Below are 23,663 nucleotides of genomic sequence, written 5' to 3' on the forward strand. Positions count from 1 at the left end.
CTGGTGATTTAAAAACAGAATTTAAAAAGGTATGCAGTAAGGAATAGTGAGCCAATGTCCGCACATGAGAAGTGGGGAAACACAATCATATTTCTTTGCACCATAAAAGAGCTCTATAGCAGTTTCTGTATGATTTGAAGTTGCTGGAGTTGATATTGCAGTAAACACTGCAAGATGGAATTGTAGTAGTCAATACGGGACATCACAAGGGAGTGAATTAATAAGTGGAGAGACTGGGAGCTGAAAAGACAATGTGTTGCATGAAGTTGTTGTATAAAAAATGATTTTTTGATAAAGCACTGAAATGTGGTAAAAAAGTGAGGCGGTTATCAAAATAACTTCCAGTTTATGACCTTATTTCTGCATTTGTTTTTGATATTGTTGCTTGCTTGTTTTGTTAACTGTTTTATTTTAATGAAATTGTCCCAAATTCTATGAACAGGTTGTTTTGTTGTTCCTGTGTTACTTATGGATTCTTCTAGTACCTCCATATGTAAAATTGCTGATCTTTGCCGAGCTGCTCCTTTGTATGCTACAAAAAATAAATAATAATTTTTAAAACCTCCAAAAGTATAAGTAGAGTTACTAAGGGGTCCTTTTACTAAAGCATGCTGAAAAATGGCTTACGGTAGTGTAGGCATTGGTTTTGGGTGCGCACCAATCCATTTTTTAGTGTGCCTGTAAAAAAGGCACAAAATTGCTGCACGCACCATTTGGGTCTGAGACCTTACCATCAGCCATTGACCTAGCGGTAAAGAATCCAGGCGGTAATGACCTACGGCGCTCAAAAAATGAAATTACCGCAAGAGCCATGTGGTAGTTGGGCGGTAACTCCATTTTGGCACGCATTGGGCGTGTGTAGATGCTTACGTGGCTTAGTAAAAGGGCCCCTAAGAGAGACGGGAGTGCCACAAATGTTTGGAAGGCAAGGTAATGAGGAGGAAGTAAAACAGGAGAAGAGTATGCTGACAGTTTTGTTTACATTCAGTTTTAAGCCATTAATGGCGAGCCAGTGTACAATTTAATTACATTTAGAGGATATTTCCGAAATAGACTGCACAGTGGATAATGAACAAGTAAATAAGAGTTGGAATTCCCTTTTTTATGTTTGCCAATGATGACTGAATTAGAAGGTCTAAAGAGGCTAGAAAGATATTGAATAGGACCTAACACTGAGCCCTGGGGCATTCCACATTGGTGATTGTGACTTCTGCAATGAGAACCACACCATTAAACTTGAAATGCCTTATCAATGGAAATAATAAATCCTTTAATCCACAGAAGGAAAAAACTGAACAAAATTAAAATTTCTTGCCTACATACAGCTACCCCGCTGTTTACTAAGCCATGCTAGTGGCTGCTGCGCGGCAATGCCGACACAGCCCATTCAAAGTGAATGGGCTGTGTCGGCATTAGTGCACCACCAGCCGCTTGTGCGGCTTAGTAAATATGGGAGGCTAGTGAGGAATGCATACAGCTCTGGAAGATGCTTAAACATCTTTTCCCTTGAGTTAAAGAAATATACTGTAACCCCCTTAAGGGTTAATTTTTGTTAATAACCTGAGGAGGGGGATCCAAATATGATCCGGGGATCTCGGACTCTTTTTGGTGGGTTTGGGCTGTTTCCCAGCCCTGAAGAAGATCCTGGAACCAGCAGGCTTAAAAGTGGCCAGAGATATAGAATTTTTTGTTTGTTTAGTTTTAAAAGTTTAAAATAAAGTACCTGTCTGGGGATCCAGGGGTCCAGCAAGGTTTCATTGTGGCTAGTAGGAGTCCTTCCCTAGTGGTCCGAGGGGTTTTTCTGTCAGGAGCTATGCCTTTTTGCAGCCTTCTCTAGGGCTGCCCACCCAGAAACTAAGCTTCTCTAGGCAGCTGCAATAGGAAAATGGCCTGTCTGATGCCTATTTGAGGATATGACTGGAGCTGTGGATCCATGAAATATTACTACTACTCTTACTACTACTACTTATAATTTCTATAGCGCTACTAGACGTACACAGCGCTGTACACTTGAACATGCCGTGAACATAGGCCCAAATTGAACCAGGAGCTCGATTTTTGAGCTGCCTGGCTGAAGTTCAATAGAAGTTTGCAATTTTTCGGCTGGATCGTTTTGGGTCGGGACCCGAATGAAAGGTGGTTGCCACATGGGGAGCCTTTGGTGAGCAAGGTAAGGGGTCTGGTGGCCCAAAAAATGTTGTTTTTTTAATTTGTGATTTTTGAAGCGTTTACTCTGGCGCTTGAGGGGTTAATTTAATTTAAATTTTATTTGTGGTTATGAGATCCTGAGAACTCCTCTGATAAACTGGAGGAGGGGTTGTTTAAAAAATGTTTTACATAGTAAAAATCCAGACAGGACACTTTGGATGGTTCCTGAGGTCTGGAAGAGAATTTTTGGGAATTCCTCTATGGAGTTCATTTAAGGGATTTTATTTATTTATTTATTGCATTTGTATCCCACATTTTCCCACAATTAGTGATGTATCAAGATTAGGTGGGGGAATAGAAAAGAGTTAGTTGGGTAAGTATAGAAGGTAGATTGTCTTAACTGGTTGGGTTGGTGAAGTATTTAAGTAGGTTATGGGTTTTCTTTGTAGGCCTTGTTGAAGAGGTAAGTTTTCAGAGATTTATGAAAGTTGGTTATTTCGTCAATAGTTTCAAATCATTAGGTAATGCATTCCACAGTTGCGTGCTCATGTTACTAAGTTGCTAGGTGGTTTGCTGGTTTTTGTGAATTAAGATGTGCAGGGGCGGCATGGTGAATTTGAAAACAAATTAGATGTAATTACTGTCAAACTTTAAAAAGAAAATGTCATTTCTCCATTATATTCTATGGGAAAAATAAAACCAAAATGGAGAATGTTAAATCAAGATTCCATGAAGGGTTGGTTTAAAAAACCCGCAGGATCTATGTGTTACCTCTTTGGCTGGATATGGTCAGGTGGACAAGCCAAGCCAGAGTTTCCATAGAAACATTACCAAAACAGTGGGTGAGAAGAGTTCTGGATGCTGAAGAGAGTGGATGTGTGTTGAGGTGTCTGCTCCCTCAGTGTGTCTGTGAGGCCTGGTGCTGTGTCAGTGAAGTGTGACATTGTGACAGTTGAGTGTCAGTGGTGAAAGAAAACTGCTTCCTATATATGGGAGATATCTAGAAGAGAGCAGTGCTGAACAATAAGGAGACAGATGTGTGAGAAGGTGTTTGCTATTGGTCAGCGAAGAGAGGAATCTGGTCTCTTTTAAATAGAAAGAGTACTAGCAATAAAAATTTAGTTTTAATTATATATATGAGTGTGTGGCTTAGAGTGACTGATTGAAAAAATATAACAAATGTGAGAAACATATTTGGTGGTGAGAGAGATCAGGTGTGATTTTAATGTATTGAGGAAGAATATCTTGGTTATCAGTTAATTGCTTGTATGACAAGTGATAAAGGTTCTAGCAGAAGCTTATGTGAAAGTTGTGTTTAAGTCTGAAACACGTGTGAGTGAGAGTGAGTTCCAGAAATATCTCCAAGAAGAGCATTTCTTAAACTCCTCTTAGTTTCATTCTTAGTTACTGGCCCAGTCATAATTGTACAGTAGGTCTCACCCCTCGTGTGTTCCACTCCACTCATTATTTTATAAATCTCTATCATAGCTCCCCTTGGCCGCATCATAAATGACCCCCCACAATACATTAACTTTTGGGCTTAACATGCTATAATCAAACATTTTAATGTGTGGCAAGCCCAAGACTAATGCTATATCGAGAAGGGGGGCCCCCACTATTTTTAATTGCAGGTTGTGCGTTAATATTCAAATTACTGTATGGTACCTGTTCCCAGTTAACGCAGTAGCAATTAGCACCCCTATATAGGAGGCAGTAAATGGTCTCCTGCTATCACATGCTAACGCAGAGCTAATGTTGTGCTCTAGCTGACTAACACTTCCGTGCTCACTCTCCACCCATGCCACACTCTGACAAAATAATACTGAAAAATTCAGTAATGCATAGTTTAACATGCGGAAACAAGCACATTACTGCAAAAATCATTTAACACAATCACACAGTAGTCTGTTTCTGTACACTAAGAGAGTCTTTTACAGAGGCACGCTAGCATTTTTAGCATGTGTTAACAATTCATATGCTGCTCTGGTCCCGCCCTTGTGGAAACAGGAAATGAGGGAGGGGGATCCTGAAACTCAGAGGGAGGGACAGAGGGAGGGAAGGGGGGACCCTGAAACTCGGAGGGAGGGAGGGGAGAACCTGAAACTTGGTCCCCTGGAACTCGGAAAAAGGGAGGGGATGACCCTGGAACTCGGAGGAAGGGGAGGATGACCCTAGAACTTGGAGGGGGGGCCCTGGAACTCGGAGGGAGGGGGGATGACCCTGGAACTCGGAGGGAGGGAGGGGGATGATGACCCTGGAACTCGGAGGGAGGGAGGGGGGATGACCCTGGAACTCGAAGGAATGGAGGGAGGGGGATGACCCTGGAACTCTGAGGGAGGGAGGGAGGGACGGAGGGGGATGACCCTGAAACTCGGAGGGAGGGAGGGGAGAGGACCTGGAACTCGGAGAGAGGGAGGGGATGACCATGGAGCTTGGAGGGAGGGGAGGATGACCCTGGAACTGGGAGGGAGGGAGGGAGGGAGGGAGGGAGGGAGGGAGGGAATGACCCTGGAGCTTGGAGGGAGGGGAGGATGACCCTGGAACTGGGAGGGAGGGGGATGACTGGAACTCGGAGGGAGGGAGGGGGAGGACCCTGGAAAGCAGAGGGAGAGAGGGGATTACCCTGGAGCTCGGAGGGAGGGAGGAGGAGGACCTGGAACTCAGAGGGAGGGAGGGGATGACCCTGAAGCTCGGAGGGAGGGGGAGGATGACCCTGGAACTCGGAGGGAGGGTGGGAGGGGGATGACCCTGGAACTCAGAGTCAGGGAGGGAGGGGGGGATGACCCTGGAACTCTGAATGAGGGAGGTAGGGGACGGACGACCCTGGAACTCGGAGGGAGGGGACGACCCTGGAACTCGGAGGGAGGGAGGGAGGGAGGGGGATGACCCTGAAACTCGGAGGGAGGGAGGGGGGAGCCTGGAACTCGGAGGGAGGGAGGGGGTCCATGGCACACACTCTCATTCTCACACACACACTTTCTCTCTCACAGACACACTCACACCCAGTCTCACTCTCTCTCTGTCACACACACACACTCTCACATTCACTCTCTCTCACATAGTCACTCTCACACACTCTCTCTCTCAAACATACACACTCCGAGGAAAACCTTGCTAGCGCCCGTTTCATTTGTGTCAGAAACGGGCCTTTTTTACTAGTAATGTATAATGGAATTGTGCGATTTCTACCTGGGTCCCATTGTTTAAAGTCCACTGCACTGATCACTAGGCTGCTCCTTTGTTCTACAGGGACATCTGTGGGACATTTTTGTACAAATGATTCCAGACAGATATTTTTCTGCCTGGTTTTTTTTTTTTTTTGCATTCATAGTTTGGACGTTTCATTTTGAAAAATGGTTGTTCACTTTGGACATTGTCAGTGCAAGAACATCCTCCTCACATATTTTTGAACAGGAAATCCCATATTTTTCCTGTCTGAAAATGGCTTTTTTTTGGACATTATGAGCAGAACGTCCCAATTCTGACTTGGACATTCTTTCAAAAATGCCCCTTCATGCATTCAAATGTTAATATTTACATTTAGAACTGCCACTCAACACCTCTAAAATAATCTCCATTTTTATGACTTAGAAAACTGGTGAAATCTGTAGACAAAACAGTCTATCATCAGTTGAAAGGATTTGTTAACATGTAAACAAAACCATTTTCACCTAACAGAAAAAAAAAGGAAACCTATACTGTACATACAATCATCTGAAATATAATATTGACCATCTTATTCTAGTTCTCCTGCCAGGAATGACTTTCCAAAATGATATCATGAAAATGTAGAGGGAAAAAGAAAGTGCCTTTTGTTATAGCACAATGATAAAACTACAAGACATCTTTTAGCTTACAGAAGGAGAAAGCCTTGAAGTTGAAAACTACCACACACAATTGATGTCAAGTGTGCCCTTTTACCCTCTTTTGCCTTGGTTCATAGAATTAAAATGAAACTGCTAGAATAGGTTTGTTCATGGTGTCTTTATAGTGTATGCACTTAAAAGAAGGATTCCATAGTTGGACAAGGAAGGACTCTTCTTTTCATTGACATATTTTGCATTTGAACAAAAGATGAAGACATTCTGTACCTCAAGATTGAGCCCTTTATGAGTAAATGGGAGCTCTCTCACTTGTGCCTGGAACATGTTTTATTTTGAGATTGTGACCTCTACTTTCCATGAGGCACAAAGCAGCACAAAAACATATTTGCCATTTAGATACAAGAATGAAGCACTGCAAAGTACACTCTGACTGAAATATGGTGAGGGAAGCACAACATTTCAAATAAATCACAACCCAAGCTGTATTCCACATTTACTTCTCTCTGCAATGAATTTGAGATATATTCTGTGATATGCTGAAAGACCACTCTGCATTTTATTAGCAGTTTTGCATTCGATAAATCAGAACCAGCACCACATTGCAATAAAAATCAATAATAATAATATAGTGAATGCCAGCAGATAAAGACCTGCATGGTCCATGCAGTCTGCCTAACAAGGTGGCCAGAGCTGAACATGGCACTCTGCACAGGTTCCACTTCTTCCTGATTAAACACTGGCATACTTAGGGGCTCATGTTTGAAAGAGAAAAAAAACGCCCAAAAAGTGTCAAAAGGCACCATTTGGATGGATTTCTTCTCAAAACGTCCAAATTAGTTGAAACCTGTTTTGCAGATGTTTATCTATGTATTTTGTCTTGCAGTGTGTTCAAATCACAAGGGGGCATGTTGAGGGCATTTCAAAGGCGGGATTAGGGTGGGCATAGGGAGTGCCTAACACTTGGATGTTTTACAGCCATAATGGAAGAAAATGAAAACATCTAGGGTGAAAAATAACATTTTGGTCTAGACCTGTTTTCAGAACAAATAAGGCACAAAAAGCTGCCCTAAATGACCACTGGAGGGAATCAGAGATGTCCCCCTACTCCCCCAGTAGTCACTCACCCCCCCCCTACCAAAAAAAAGTGAATAAAAATAGTACTCACCATCTTCTATGACAGCCTCAGATGTTATGGCCAGGTCCATTAGAGCAACATGAAGGTCCCTGGAGTGGTGTAGTGGTGGGTGCACTTCACTGTAGACAGGTGGACTCAGGCACATATCTCCCCCTACTTGTTAAACTTGTGGTAGAAACAGTGTGCCCTCCAAAACTCATCAGAAACCCACTATACCCACATATAGGTGCCCGTTCACCCATAAGGGCTATTGTATTGGTATACAGTTGGGGTACTGGGTTTGGGTGGGTTTTGGAGTGCTCAGCAGACAAGATATGGGAGCAACAGTGAGATGTGTACCTGGGAGCATTTATATGAAGTCCACAACAGTGCCTCCTAGGGTGCCTTATTGCTCTTTTGGGATGTCTGGGGGGATCAGTCTGCTAAAAATACTGGCCCCTCCTACATTCCAATGGCTTGATTTTCTCTGTTTTTCACTTGTACATTTTTTTTAAATGGCCTGAATAGATAAACGCATGGAGTACAAAACCTTGTTGCAAACTGTATTCTTGAAAAAAAAGAAAAATACGTTTTGCTTTTTCGAAAATGGTCATGTTTTCTATTCGGATTTGGTATGTTTAGTGCAAAACATCCAAAGTCCAACTTAGATGTCATATAAAAAATGTCCCTCTATATCTCTGAATAATCTATATATATAAAACTCACCCTCAACGTTCTATTGGCTGCTGACATCACTGAAGCCAAGGTTCGTATGTTCGAAGCTGTGAAGCCTCAAAAATCACAGTCTCTGGGCTCTGCCCTCGCGTCAAACGTTATGACGTTGAGGGCGGACGTGTAGCAATTCACCCACATCGACGACGGGGGGGGGGGGGGGGGGGCACAGGAAAGCCTTGCTAGCGCCCATTTCATTGGCTCCAGAAACGGGCCTTTTTTTACTAGTGATTAATAAAGTATCAGTTGGGATTAATCACACCCTCCTTCTCCCCCATCACCCCCCCCAAAAAAAAACAATTATATTGTTGGGAGGCTTGCAGATCTTGATTCCTGTATCACATATCTCACAATCTTTTGAGTTTTTATTACTGTATTCACATACTCATGCTTTCATGTGTACTAAAAACAGAGTCATTTTTGGACCTTTCACATAATATATTTTTTGTTCATTTTACATTCAGTTAGAAATATTTTAAAGCACCTTAAAACTTTTAAATGCACTCAACTCAATTGTACATATGTTAATTTATTGGTTACTGCAAATTAATTGATTTTGTGTACATTTACATTTTAAGGCATGCTAACGAACTGAGGGTCCCTTTTACTAAGGCACGTAGGCGCCTATGCGAGCCCAATGTGTGTCAATTTGGAACTACCGCCTGGCTACCATGAGCCCCGGGTGGTAATTTCATTTTTTTATGTACATCCGAAAATATTTTTAATTTTCTACCATGTGGCTCTAATCGGGCAGTAATCGGCAGTGTATGCACGCTGACAATTACAGCCCGGTTAACGGAGACCTTACCGCTAAGTCAATGGGTGGCGGTAAGGTCTCAGGCCCAAAATGGACGCACACCAATTTTTATTTAGCTGCACGTCCATTTTCAGCCAAAAAAGGCCTTTTTTGCAGGCGTGCTGAAAAATGGACCAGCGTGCATCCAATACATACGCCTACAACATGCCATTTTTCAGCACACCTTAGTAAAAGGACCACTGAATGCATGATATTGAATGTCCATTCCTACTTATGTCTCCTTAAGCATGGACATGAGAATAGTGATGCTGAAATACAATCTGAACTCATTCTACTAAATCTATCTTAAGGATCCAGCAGTGGGTTAAATATGACCTAACCTTTTAGAAATTAAGGCTCATTACAACCAATGTGTCTCCTTCTCAACTTCTCATTTTCAGCCCTGGAAACAATCAATGTAATAAACTTCAATCTGTTTAGTAAAAATTATAAGGCAATCTGCAGCTATCTGGTGCATTCTTCTCTCTAGCGTATTGGTGCCCCATCAGATCTTTGGGGTATGCATGAGAGAGATTTTCAGGCAATAGAGGTACAGGTGTTAAATGAAAAGTAATGTCTCCACTTCCATAAACCATCAACAGATGGCAGCAGTAACAGGCCCCACATGTTCACTTGTTCTTTGACATCTCTTCATTCACCTCAGTTGGCAAGAAATGTCTGTGTGAAGAGTCTGTTTTGCTATTGCTTGTGAAATGAAAGCTTGTAGTGAGCACTCATTAGTGTAATTTAAGTAATATGATGTGATAGAATGTATAACTGTTGAAAGAGGTCTTCCAATTGAAATTCTCCGCTGCATGCAGGTTATCTATGGTGATGACGGTGTTGATGTGAGTTCTGTCTGTTGCTGAGCCAAAAAATGTAAAGATTGTGGACTAGGGAGGGCTGATTTGTGTGATCAAAAATGAAGTGGATGACCTGTGACAGCAACAGATTGATGAACTCATAAATGATGATCAGAGGATCACTTAGGGATCCTTTTACCAAGCTGCGCTAAAAAGCGGCCAGCACTGGCGTCAGCACATGAATTTCCTGTGTGCCGCAGCCACTTTTAGTGCAGCAGTAAAATGACAGCCATGCTATATTTTATTGTAATGGCCACATGTTAATTTCCCCATTAGCATATGGTCATTACCATGGGTTCCCTTACAGCCACTTTTTAGGGGGCAGTAAGGGCTCCCACGCTACTCCCATGGTATTTGGGTAGCACACGGTAATGTGCCTGCATTACCCGATTAACGCAGATATGTCTACTCTACACCCATGGGCATGCTTCCCGTGCTGAAAAATGAAGCATATTTTTTAGCATGGGGTTAGCATGTGCTGAGTGGAAACTACTGCGGGATGCCTCAGCGTGTCCCACAGTAGGTCTCCCGCATCTTAGTAAAAGAATCCCTAAAAGCGTTACATTATAATCCTGAAAACTTTGAAAGAATGATTGAGAAGCTTTCAGAAGAATAAGAAAGAAATGTTTTTGCTACATCAAAAACTCTAGGCCTCACACAGCACAAAACATCACAGAGGCAATTGCAAAAATGGGTCTCGCAGTCTTAGCCCATCACCATACAGCCCAGACTTAAAACCATGTGATTTCCATCTTTTCCCAAAATTGAAGGAATACCTTCGAGGCATCTGTTTGACTCAGATGAAGAGGTGAAAAGGACTGTAAGCAACTAGTTTAAGAGACAAAATGTGCAGTACTTTTGTGACAGCTTTCAAAAACGTGTCCTTCATTGGCAGAAATGTGTTGCCAATGGTAGCAATTATATAGAACAGTAAATTCATGTAATAAAAGAGCAAGTTTCAAGCAGTTCAGAGGCATGCACATATTATTTCAAGACATGCTTGTTTCAGCTAGGGCTTTACACAGGGGATTAAGGGAGTTCTTCTTCTTTTTTATTTTATGGAGTTGATAATCAAAAGGTTTTAACCAGGCAGGAGAGACTCCTGCCTAGTTGAACCCCACTGAGAGAGCTGGCAGCCAATATTCAGTGAAGCCTAACCAGTTAGGTTAGGAGAAGGTGAGGGGCAGAGTTATGGTGGAGCATCAACTTAGCCCATTAGGGGGAGATTCTATATATGGCACCTAAAAAATCAGCGTGGAAATCGATGCTGACTAAGCGTAATCTGTAAGTGGCACCTAGATTTAGGCGCAGTATATAGAACACTCTTAGTTGATATCTCAGCGCCTAAAACTACGCACCCCCATTTACACCAATGAAAATATGGCATACATCATGGCGTGGCCAATAGGTTTAGGTGCACAGGGCTATATTGTACAATCCTGAACACTCCTGTTTATTCTCTTCCTATTTCTGATAGCTTCAAAATCTTAGGTGTAACTATTGATAGCCATCTTACACTTGAGATCCAAGTTAATTCCATTATAAAGAAGATGTTTCATTCTATGTGGAAACTAAAACGTCTAAGACCTTACTTCCCGAGGGAAATATTCCGCAACTTGATTCAATCAATGGTTCTGAGCCACACAGATTACTACAATGGATTATTTGCGGGATATAAATTACAGCTTTTGAAGAAGCTCCAGACAGCCCAAAATACAGCAGCCAGGCTGATATTCGGTAAAACACATTTCGATAGTGCTAAACCTCTCCGATCAAAACTGCACCGGCTCCCAATCAAGGAATGTATTACCTTCAAAATTTGCTCTTTGGTCCAGAAGATGATCTACGGTGAAACCTCGGGATACATGGTTGACTTGATAGATCTTTCGACCAGAAACAGAACCAGAGCATCACGTTCTTATCTGAACCTCCACTATCCAAGCTGCATTGGACTCAGATACAAATCAACCTGTGCATCCAATTTCTCCTACTTAGGTACACAAATATGGAATGCACTACCAAAGAGTGTGAAAATGATCCATGACTATCTGTTTTGCAAGGCCTACTCTATTGATCCAACTTAAATGCCTTAACTCCGTAATGCATCAAAACCTCACATCGTAATGGACATTGTGCATTCCTTAGTTCCTTTACCCTTGTTGTACTTGTATACCCTAACTTTATCTGACCCTTATTTTAAACTGTATTTGTTTAATATCTACTGGACTTGGTGATCGCCTTGATGGTATTATGTAAGCCACATTGAGCCTGCTAATGGGTGGGGACATGTGGGATACAAATAGTACAAATAAATAAATAAACTACATACATAAAGTTTGGAAAACCCACAAAATGCCTATTTCCCCTCCTCTTTTTGCCTGTGTGTGTTAGAAGTTAGGCACACTGCATTACATAATGCGCTTAGCGAGTTGTGTGTGTAAATTCTAATTATTGCCAATGTAAACTGCCGATTACTACGCAGCTGGGTAAGCACCACGCAGTAGTAAACAGAAAATATTTTGTACCGCGTGTTTTAGGTGCATGCCAAAAATGGAATTACCGCCCAGGGCACATGGTAGCTGGATGGTAGTTCCAATTTGATGCACATTGAACATGAGTAGACACCTACATGCCTTTGTCAAAAGGACCCCCTAATGCGGAATTTTCCCATGTGCTAAGCCCATTTCATGCATTAAAAAGGGCTTTTTTACATTTCCTGACTATATGACTGATTGGTAGTTTATTTAGGAGGCAGCTCTTTGTTTATATATTATTTCCTTAGTCTTAAGTGGCTCCTTACTCTCACATCAATTTAAGCTCTCTGAATGGCCAACAGTCTCATTTTTTATGTGCGTTTCTTTTAACAGGGTTGTTTTGTGTGTGTCCTTTTGTATTATCTAGTTCAGTTTTTATTGTGATTGAAGATGAAATATTTTAATTCTTTCATTCCTCACAAATGTCTCTGACAATGATCTTTCCCTTGTATTTATTTTCTCCATTTCTCTCATCTGTCTGCCCAACCTCATGTAGCTTTTATTCCTTCTGTCCTTCTCTCACTCTCTAGTCCTCAACTTCCTTCATTTAAGTTCCCACCTATCCACCAGATTTCCATCTTCCATTTTAACTCTCCAATTCTCACATTTTCACCTGTTTCTTTTGGTCCTCACCCACTTGAGTCCGCCATTGTCTACCATGCTACTCACCCCTCACCAACTTGTGTCTTTCTTTTCTGTCTCTTGGTTCCTTTCCAGTCACTCTCTCTTCCCTACCTGCAGCCCTTTTTTCTGTCTTTTAATATCTAATGAGCATTCCATTCACCCCTTTCACACTATTTCCATCCTCCCTCAATCCCTTAAAAGACTCATCTCTTTCCTCCATCTCCTACTCTTTTCCATGGTCCTTCATATTGTACAGTACAAATTTAAGTTTCAGACACTTTTAGAGAATCTCACTCATATCTAGTATCTTAGCATCTTATTTATTTATTTATTTATTTTGGAGAGTTGTCTGTCTAGGTTTTCATAACATTATGCCCTCTGTTATGGGACGATTTCCTGCTAATGATAAAACAGTAATGCGCAAAATGCTCAGGCATCCTATGGTACATACCAAATCAATATGCACTAACCACGCCCTAAACATTATTTTTACATTTTTTATTGTAGAGAGCATGTTTGGGGGTTAAGAGTGGGCATCCCAGCAATACTCAGTGCAACTATATTACTGCATGCTAACTGATTAGTGCAGGATTATCATGTGATCCCTTACCACCTATAAAATAGGTGGTGTTAAGTGTACACAGACTAATTATGTTCCATAGGTTTCTATGGAACTTTGGGAGGCTAAGTGCTTTGAAAATGAGCTTGTTTGTCACTTACCTTGCTAAATATTTGAACTGAATTTGTTTTTTAATTTATTTTTTAGACTAAATAAGAACAGACATTTAAAAGGAACACATTTTTAATCTAAGTTTTACTAAATATTCTGAATTGAAATGTAAAAACAGTGTCCATCCATTTAATATCTACATGGCACAGAATGTACTGCTCACTCATTTTATTAATAGAATAGGTGAAACATTTTGCTTGGTAGAAAGGGTTTTTTTTTGTCTCACAAACATATGTTTAATATAAATTTTAGTAGAAAAAGTTAATTGATATAGCTAAGAAGCATGTCATACTCTTAAAGACATGCCAGCTGGTTTGGATAAGTCATTTTCTCTCTTCCATCCTGAACAGCAGAGCAAGTTTCACTAGATTCATATAAGTGGATTGTAGTTCATATCCCAGTTCATCAGAATTTCAAATGCTTTGTTTCCTAGAAGAAATGGATGTAGGCAAATGCTTGATTTTCAGCTGAGTCTAGGTGGTATAATTGTTTCAAGGTGTTTTTCCAAGGTCAAAAAAGTATTTGTCCAATATTCTAACTCTTGAAAATAGAAACATAAGAAACCCCATGCTGAGTAAGACAAGATCCATCCAGCTAAGCATCTTGTCACTGAGAGTGGCTAGTGGGAACTGTAATCACTACTACTACTACTACTACTATTTAGCATTTCTATAGCGCTACAAGGCGTACGCAGCGCTGCACAAACATATCACAATGTAGATCTAAATTTCTCATAGTTATTTTCCAATAGAATTTCCCCAAGTTTACCTAACTAGTGGAGGAGTAGCCTAGTGGTTAGTGCAGTGGACCTTGATCCTTGGGAACTGAGTTCAACTCCCACTGCAGCTCCTTGTGACCCTGGGCAAGTCACTTAACCCTCCATTGCCCCTGGTACAAAATAGGTACCTGCATATATGTAAACTGCTTTGAATGTAGTTTCAGAAAGGCAGTATATCAAGTTCCCTTTCCCTAATTACATTTTGTGAAGTTTTTTTTTCCCAGGAAGCAAACCTGTTCCCCATATTTTGGTCTGGCAGCTGAAGCTGCGCACACGATATCTAATTGTTATAAGATTGTTGCCTGTGATCATAAATCAGATGGCGGAGTTACCCTGATATGGTGCAATTAGAGAGGGGATTTGATTTTAGCTCATGTGTTTTTATTCTTTCCCATCCAAAGGAAAGTTGGAAATAATTATACAAAAGGTATCAAGAATGTCTGTTTCTCTGTCTATTCGCTGAGGCAAAATAAGTCTTCAAAAATGTAATGGAATAGGAGGAAACTTAGCATTTGGGGGAAAAAACTGGTAAAATGATGCATTGGGCTTAAAACTGGGCCAATTTGGACTAGGTGTTCTAGATAAATGATCTTCCAAAATATAGCCTAATACATATCTAGGAGAAAAAGATTTCAGTTTTTGTAGAGTTGGGGGCAAGTAGTTGGGTGTTCCCAGTTGTGGATAGTGCAGTTTTTGGGGAGTTGGGTACTTTGTGGGATGATGGGGCAGTTGTGGTGGTTAGTTCTTTGGGATACAGGCAGAAGAGTAGCTTTTTAGAGTAGGACAGTTTTCAGAGGGTAGCAAGGAGTGGAACAGTTTGGTATAGCAGATGCAGGGGATATTTTGGGGAGCCATAGAAAAGCAGAGTGATGTGGAAGTTGTAATGATTATTTTGTGAGTGTGGGGCAGTTGCAGGGGGTAGTTTGCTGGGTGGTGTGGAAGTTGTAGTAGAGTAGTTTTTGGGATGGGATAATTTGCAAAATGGTAGTGTAGTTTATGAGGATGGGGCACTTTGTGGGGTAGGGAGGCAGTTGTTATGGGGTAGTTTGAGGTAGGGCAGTTTGCAGGTGGTGGAAGAGTTGCAGAGGGAAGTATGCTGAGTGGTGTGAAAGATGTGATGGGGCAATTTGTAGGATGGTGACAGTTTTTGAAGAGGGCAGTATGTGGGGTAGGGTGGCAGCTGGGGGCAGTTTTGGGGCTGTAGGGACAGTTTGGGGTGAGGTAATTGCAAGGAGGGTAATTTTCTGGGGGAAGTTTGGGGATTTGAAAAAGTGGGAAATTCCACCTTTTAAACTGCCTTTCTCTGTTCTCTAATTGCTACATTTTAGTCTACTTTGAGCTCCACCTTCTTTCTGACCTTGTACCACTTCTGAATTATCCAGATAGTGCTAAGTAGATCTGTGATGATATTGAGTCACACTATTCAGATAGAGTGTTAGTAGAGAGGGCCAACTGAGCCATGTATCTGAATAACGGCAGCTATTTTATAGGTAAATGGTTTTGAACAATGGGCCCTAAGTGCTAGTCAGTGCTCTGAGTGCAAATAAAGTGAATGAGAAAAGATTTTGTCCCCATGGCCCTAGCAAAATGACTATCAGTGGCCTCATCATTCCCTCCTCATGTAGAAAGAAAGAAGAATGGGGACTTCCTTTATATGGCAATAGACATGGCAAGGTTAACTTTTAGTCAGACCATGGATAAACAAGCACATTGGGCTCCCAACCATAACACAAATATGAATAAGAAAGAAAGAAAGAAAGAAAGAAAGAAAGAAAGAAAGAAAGAAAGAAAGAAAGAAAGAAAGAAAGAAAGAAAGAAACCAGAACAAACTTCTGGGAAGCAATAAAGAAGGACAAGGGGAGGGGGGTCTTCACAACTTCCACAAAAAAATGTCAGTCAGAAACAACACAGGTGAAAGTGAGGAAAATTCTAAATGACCAAGGCAAAAGGAGTAAGAGCATCCAAAAGTTTATTTGTCAAAGTAAACTGACCCAAATGACCCTGCACAGGCTGGGTTTCGGCACAATGCCTTCCAGATAGTTCAGATAACTCAGCTTTGCAGAGAATGTAAATGGAACAAAAAATGCTGCATTAAAGAAAACGTTAGTTACAAAATGTTCTAAATAAATGGTTTTTTATACACTTCTTAAAAGACAAGTAGGACTGAGATGGAAAAAGCAATCCTGCAATCTCTTTCCATAAGAACATTCCATGACCTGCTAGTAGCCCATCAAAAAGACCTAATCTTTTCTTTCCTTTAACTATAGGACATGTAAAAAAAAAAGTTATCAGCAATAAATCCCTGGGCTCTATTAGAGAAGCAAAACAAAAGTGAGTGAGCATATAATTAAGAATCTACCCTTGTAACACTTTAAAAAGAAAACAAGCTAATTTAAATGAGATTCTGGCTGTGACAGGCAGCCAATGAAGTTTTATATAAAATAAAGAAACACTATCAAACTTAGATAAACCAAAAATCAATCTAATTGCCATGTTCTGCACTGTCTGCAACCTTCTCAATGAGCTCTTGGAGCAACCCAGATAGATCAAATTGCAGTAAACAAGAGACGACAACAATAAAGAATGTACCAATCATTCATATTGGCTAAATTCAAAAAATTATGCAAAGCTTCTTCATTGAAAAGAAGCACTTTTTAACTACACAATTTACTTGTGAATCTAATGAAATAGTACTATCAATTTGAACCCCCAAAATTTTAATAATTGAGGAAAGTTGGAAATCAACATTATTGATAGTAAGCTTCTCAGGAATTTGTTCTAGTCTAGAATGAAAACAGAGAAACTTTGCTTTCTCTGTACTGTTTTAGCTTATGGAGATACATCCACCTTTCTAATAATTCCATACAACACTGGATTCTTGAAGTATTAATGTAAAAACTGGATTGAAAAGGAATCAGTACAGAGATGCCATCTGCATAAATGTAATGAAGGAAATCATGCCTGTCTAATAATATACTTAGAGATCGCAAAAATACATTAAACAGTATCGGAGAGAGTGGAAAACCCTGCAGATCTCCACAACGATTACTCCATCTAAAAGAAAAATCTGACTTTAATTTGACTCTATAAGATCTGCTATACAAGAAACCCCTAAACTACTTCAAAACATTACATGCAACTTCCAGTTCCTCTAAATTCTTTAATAACAAAGCATGATCTACTAGGTCAAAAGTTGATGACAAATCGAATTGGAGGAGTAGGGCACACTTTCTTTCACTCAATAATAGCCTAACATGATCTAATAATGAACATAATATAGTTTCCATGTTGAAAAATGCATGAAACCCAGATTGAGCTCTAGGAACAATATCAAACGAATGATGATATTGGTTCAGATGTTCAGTGACTAAGCCCTCCATAAGTTTCACAAAAAATGGAATAGAGGCCACTGGTCTATAATTAGTAGCCACCTGTTTGGGTTGATTTGGATCTTTAGGAATATGTGTTATTATAATTTCTGCAATAGTAGTGGGAAAAATTCCTTCATATAACTGATTCATAATCCATAAGTCAACATTTTTGGGGAAAACAAAACAAAACATTGGGGCTGTTTCCATTACATAGGAAGGGCAAGTATCAAATATTCAAAAATAAACATTTTTTTAATGTTTAGAAAAAACTGCCCATGAAATAACATCAAAATCTTTCTATATCATATCCACTGGAATTCCCTGTCCCAAAGTTGAATCCATAAATAATACTTTCTTGGCATATGTAATAAGAGAGAAACCAATTCTTAACTTATGAACCTTCTCTTGAAAGTACAATGCTAACTGATCCACAACAGGATATTTGTTTCTTATTAAAATTGATAGATGTTTCAGTTCTAAACAATGGATTAACAATAGAGAACAATTGTTTGGTGTTACTACTATCCTTCACCCAGTTTCTCACATGCATCCAATTGACAGGCACCTGAGGTGGAGACTATAGGCCAGATGCACTAACTCCACGGAAAAAGCCCTTCCCTTACCGATCCCTTAGCGATTTGGAAAAAAACAGGCATGCATGAAGGAAATCACATGCAAATGAGCTGTTCACTGTTAGTTTATTTGCACGTGATTTCCTTCCTGGGGGGGGGGGGGGGGGGCCAGTCGGCCAGCTGAGCATGCGCAGAGCATTATGCGTGGCTGCTCTGCGCATGCCAAAGACGGCTTCATACATGCAGACAAGCTACATGTATTATAGCTGTCTACAACCTCAAATAAATTGTCGTCTTTGGCATTGTGCAGCAGAGGGAGAGAGCGGGACCCTGGAAAGAGAGAGAACTAAACGATCCGATGGAGACCCAGGTCTCTCTCTCAGCCAATCACAGCGCATTTAGCTGACACCAGTGACAGCTAAATGCGCTGTGATTGAAAGGCACGTCTGCTTTTTTTTTAACGCAAGAAGCATAACACTAAAAAGAAGTGCCTGCCAATAAAAGCACATTTAGCTGACACCAGTGACAGCTAAATGCTCTGTGATTGGCAGGCATGTCTGCTTTTTTATTTTTAATGCAAGAAACATAACACTAAAAAGAAGTGCCTGCCAATCACAGTGCGTTTAGCTGTCACTGCTGTTAACTAAACGCACTGTGATTGGCTGAGAGAGACCTGGGTCTCCCTCGATCTTGGCAGTTCTCTCTCTTTCCAGGGTCCCGCTGTCTCTCCCTCTGCTGCACAATGCCAAAGATGGCTTCATACACGCAGACAAGCTGCATGTAGAATAGCTGTCTACAGCCTCCAATAAATTGCCACAGAAATGCCTGCTATGCTTCTTGCACCAGCAACAACTCACAGCAGCCCCAGCCAGGCATTAACGAGAGGTGCAGACTTCCCATTAGGTTTTCCACAGTAAAGGTAGGGACTGTTTTTGTGCATGGGGTCTGAAAATGGCTGTGCATCTACCTTGCATGCACATTATAATACTAATTAGTTCATTATAATACCTTTTAGATCATTTGCATTCCGTTTTCGTTAGCTGCTACTGTGACAGGAGAATGGCTCGGAGAACCCTTTTGTGCATTTCTCGTTTTACTACTTGCTCGCTAGATGGCTAGAACTGGTTTAAGAAGGTGGGGGCAAGCATAGAAAATGAAAAAACCCAGTCCCAAAATTTTGATATATTATTGACTCTCAAAATCTAGTAGGCTCATGTAATGTTATATTATGACCTCAGCTGCAACTCATTTCACTAGGGCCACCTTACCCTTGACTCGCTTGTCTCTTCTTAGGACCAACTTTATTTAATATAGTTATTCTGAAATTCACTCATTTTTCAGGCATATTTTCAAACTTTGTAAAATATCAAAAAGCACTTATCTTAATGATGATGATTAATATTCTTTAATCTCTGGACTGTTAACCGACATGCGGCATGTTTGGCATTTCCTGCATCAGGGTTCGGTCCACTGCAATGACATAAAATTCCGATCAATAAAATGATTTATATATATATCATTCATACATGAGGCTGTCCTAAAACTGCAAAATAAATTTTTGTACTTAGTCTCAAATATTCACACACAATTAACATCTAGCATTTGAAAATGGCAGCCAAACCAAAACATTTAAAATACAACAGATACGTCACTCAGAGGCACAATGAGCCAATCAGAACTCTTAAATTTAACAGCTGTAACCAATGAAAACAGATCACATTAAAGAGGCCCAATCAAGCTCATTGTTGAAACCCCTTGGGGATAATGTCTAAAGTAAATATCCAACGCAGCTCTCAATATCGCCACCCTCTACGCCCAGTTCTATTTTATCAATAATCCTCTACCGAAGATCTTGAATAGTGTGTTTAAGTTCAAGTCAATGTTGTACAATGGGAGTTGTCAAAACTTTCTGTTTTATCCAAGATTTATGTTCAGTAATTCTAAACTTAACAGATCTAGTGGAATGTCCAATGTAGATCTTACTGCATGGGCAAAGAAAAGCATATATCACATTAAAGCTGTCACAATTAGTATCATTACAGGTATGTATAATTTTCTTTGTCCCTGGTATGGGCCAGGAAATGTCTGTGATAGTGGAATCACACCACTGACACTGCGGGCAGGAAGTGTGACCAGTAAGTGTTTGCATAGTGGTCCCATAATCCATACCTTTATATAACAAAATTTCCCCAATAGTGTTTCCACACCTGTAGGCTACAATAGGATGATCCTGGAAGCATTTATAAACTGAAAGTACTTCCAAATATATATGTATCAGCGCTGTCACTGTAGTACTCCCTATAGTATAAGGCAATACTGCTACGAGCCTATCCTGCCCTTTATTAGTCCTGTACTGTAACAAAAGATCACGATTGGAAAACTTTGCTCGTAGATATGACTTCTTAATCACTTTATAAGGATAGCCCCTAGCTGCCAGAAGATCCATTAATTGATGAGCATGTAATTCAAATTGGGATGGAGTAGATCATATTCATTTAATCCTCAGAAACTGACTAATAGGTAAGCCCCTTTTCAAACTCTGTGGGTGGGCACTGTTGAAATGGAGCAAAGTATTTTGAGCAACTGGTTTACAATAAAGAGTAGTCTGTATAGTGATTCCACTTTTGTAATTTCTAACATCCAAAAAAATCAATGGTGTATTCATCAAACGTCATTGTGCATTGCAATGCAGTAGTTAAAGAATTCAACCAGATGAAAAATTATTGTAATTTCTCCACAGTATCATCCCACAAAAAGAAAAAGTCATCCAAAAAATGAGGTGCATGTGTGGGCATTTTTGAGCGTTCAGCCCGTCAATGGAAACTGGTTTGGTTTCCTGGACACTCGTTTAGACCCCTGAAGATGCTCTTTTTGAGCAAAACATGGCACCGTGTAGGGTCATAGAGGAGCTATGTGGGATATCAGAAATATCATGATGATTTGAAGAACTGCACGACTTTATGAATGCTATTAAAATTCATTGGAGACACGACACCGGCAGTTAAAGAAACCCTTCAGGGAGGAGGCGAATCGGTGTAGTCCCATGTGAGGGATACAGTGTATGCAGTTTGTGATACCAACAGTGGGATTTTCCATAATTACCTGACTGCTTACAAGAATACAGATATACAAAAAGGAAGCGGTAATGCATTGAAAACAGAATATACATCCCAGTGAACTATTTCTTGTATGCAGGAGCACTGTTGGACAGAATGCTTTTATTACAACATAAGATTTTTGCAGTTTTCAGCCAGTTGGGTCTCTAATGAGATGATTAATTCTAAACGATGTTACAGCATTTGTTGATTACACTTGATGTTAAATTTATGTAAGGTTTAACTGTGATGTATGAGTGGTGAGAGTGGAGTATGTTTGAGTGGTTGCATGGAAGTAGGAGGATAATTTTTATGCAAACAATAATATTAATAAAAAATTTTGTAAGTGCACATAGCTGTGACTGGTGAGATATATGTCCAAAAAATGACACCAGATTCTAATTTTGGAAAACCAACTCGATGGATAAAGATATTTTTCTTCAAAATTAGAAACTAAAAAAGTAGCCCCAGAAGGGGCTAAGGATGCTTCCATTGCCACCCTATGTACTTGCTTAATATATTGGCTTGCAAAGAAAAAATAGTTCTGTTCAATAACTGATGTGGCCAACTCCATCAAAAATGATGTGGAGATTCTATGAGGGCATCTCTAGTATCTAAAACATCCTTAATTATATAGTGAAACTATTGTATGTCCATAGACACAAAAAATGTTTCATCCAATATTTGAATATACTTTGTTTCTTGCAAAAAATGTGTAGTATCCTGGAAATAGGAACAGGATTGTTTAGCTATTGCTGCCAGAAAAAGATCCACAAATTTGCTTAATGGTTCCAGTACAATATCTCTTAAACAACTATGGGGCAACCTGGAAGAGTAATGACACTCTTGTGTATCTTTGGTAAAACGTACAAATGTGATCATATTGTTTAGGAATGCTTGCAATACAATATCAACAATGGAATTTTGAATGTCTCTTAAAGGATCCTCTGAAAGAATATCACGTCGGTATGATGTGATGGTCTGAACGGTGGTAGCTCTACCTTTGCCGACTTTGAGAATCATCAGCTGACGATTGTCCCTCAATTCTTGAAGTACTTGTTTCTGTTGTTGAGTCAAATTACTATCGTGAAAACGAACACAATCAGTTTCAAGCCTGTGAAGTCCTTTCACTAATAAATCATGATATACTTGTATAGCTAGATCTAACGGACCCGGCAGATACCAATTAGACTTAACCCTGACTACTGACCTGTCTATAATTCCATCAAATTCAAAATCTTTTCTGCAATAACGGAACAGAAAAAAAAGATTCATGGCAGAAAAGAAGTACATTTTTATCTAGGCCAGTTTCAGTCATGACTAAGCCAGAAAAAGTGCCTAACTGACCAGCTGATCAATGGAGGAATGAAGGCATGAGCCCCCCCCCCCCCCCTTAATCCTCCAGTGATCACTGACCCCCCTCTTACCTTAAATATATGACAGTTACAATAGATACCAGGATCTGTGACAGCTCCAGAGATTATGGTCATTTCTAAGAAAGCAGCAAGCAAGTGGATGGAGTACCTTAATGATCAGTGCAGTACACAATGAGCAACAGGACCAAGGTTCAATTCCCATTATAGCTCATTCATTTCAATACAAATATGTGAGCCTCCTGGAACATAGAAATACCTCCTGTAACTAAATATATAACTGACCTGCAAGCCTGAGGGCTACTGTAGTGGTGGACCTTTAGGTATTGTAGGTTTCTGTAATAGGATTGTCTTTGTCTTTATTCCTTTTTACTTTGTCATTTGCTGCTACTGTAAATAAAATAAGACCCTATTCTTATAAACGAGGTATGGAGTTAGTTTCTTCTATTATGTTGGCGCAGTAGGCTTGGATCTAAGGATAAGGGGTGATACCTAAATAATAATAATAATAATATATTTATTCCTGACACTGTACTTATTAATGTTAATCTTGTTTGGGACCCATTTTTGTTATAGCTTACACTAAGTGTCAGGTACCCTAATAACATCCCAAAATGAATCCTATCTGTTTTACGCCCACAGTGGTGCAGAGCAGTGCAGAGACAAAATAGCGGCAGTGAGCAGGAAAAAGTGGGACTCTTTCCTGCCCCTGCAGCTACAGAGGCCACTAAACCATGGCAGGTCTTGGGAGGGCTGTAGTGTGTGGCAGTGGCCAGTGGAGCGCAACGGGTAAGCATTGGCAGTTTCTGGCACCCCTCGAATGTTGAAGCCCCCTGCCAGGCATACTCTGCTTACCATGTTCTACCGACCCTGGAAATCTACCAGGCTGTGAAACAGCAGATCCGGAGAGGATGGTCCACTAGTGATGAGATGTTACTGCCAGATTATGATAGTAGTTGAAATTATGGAGAAGTATTAATATAGAATCAGGAATCTTGTTTATTTTGATTTAGCCCCTGCCAGCTAGCATTGGGCCTACATAATTGTTGTTTACACCGCCGGGCATTCAACATTTTCACAACTTGTGTGATTAATTAAATGTCAAGCTA

Source organism: Microcaecilia unicolor, chromosome 6 (genome assembly GCF_901765095.1).
Source record: "Microcaecilia unicolor chromosome 6, aMicUni1.1, whole genome shotgun sequence".
NCBI lineage: Eukaryota > Metazoa > Chordata > Amphibia > Gymnophiona > Siphonopidae > Microcaecilia > Microcaecilia unicolor.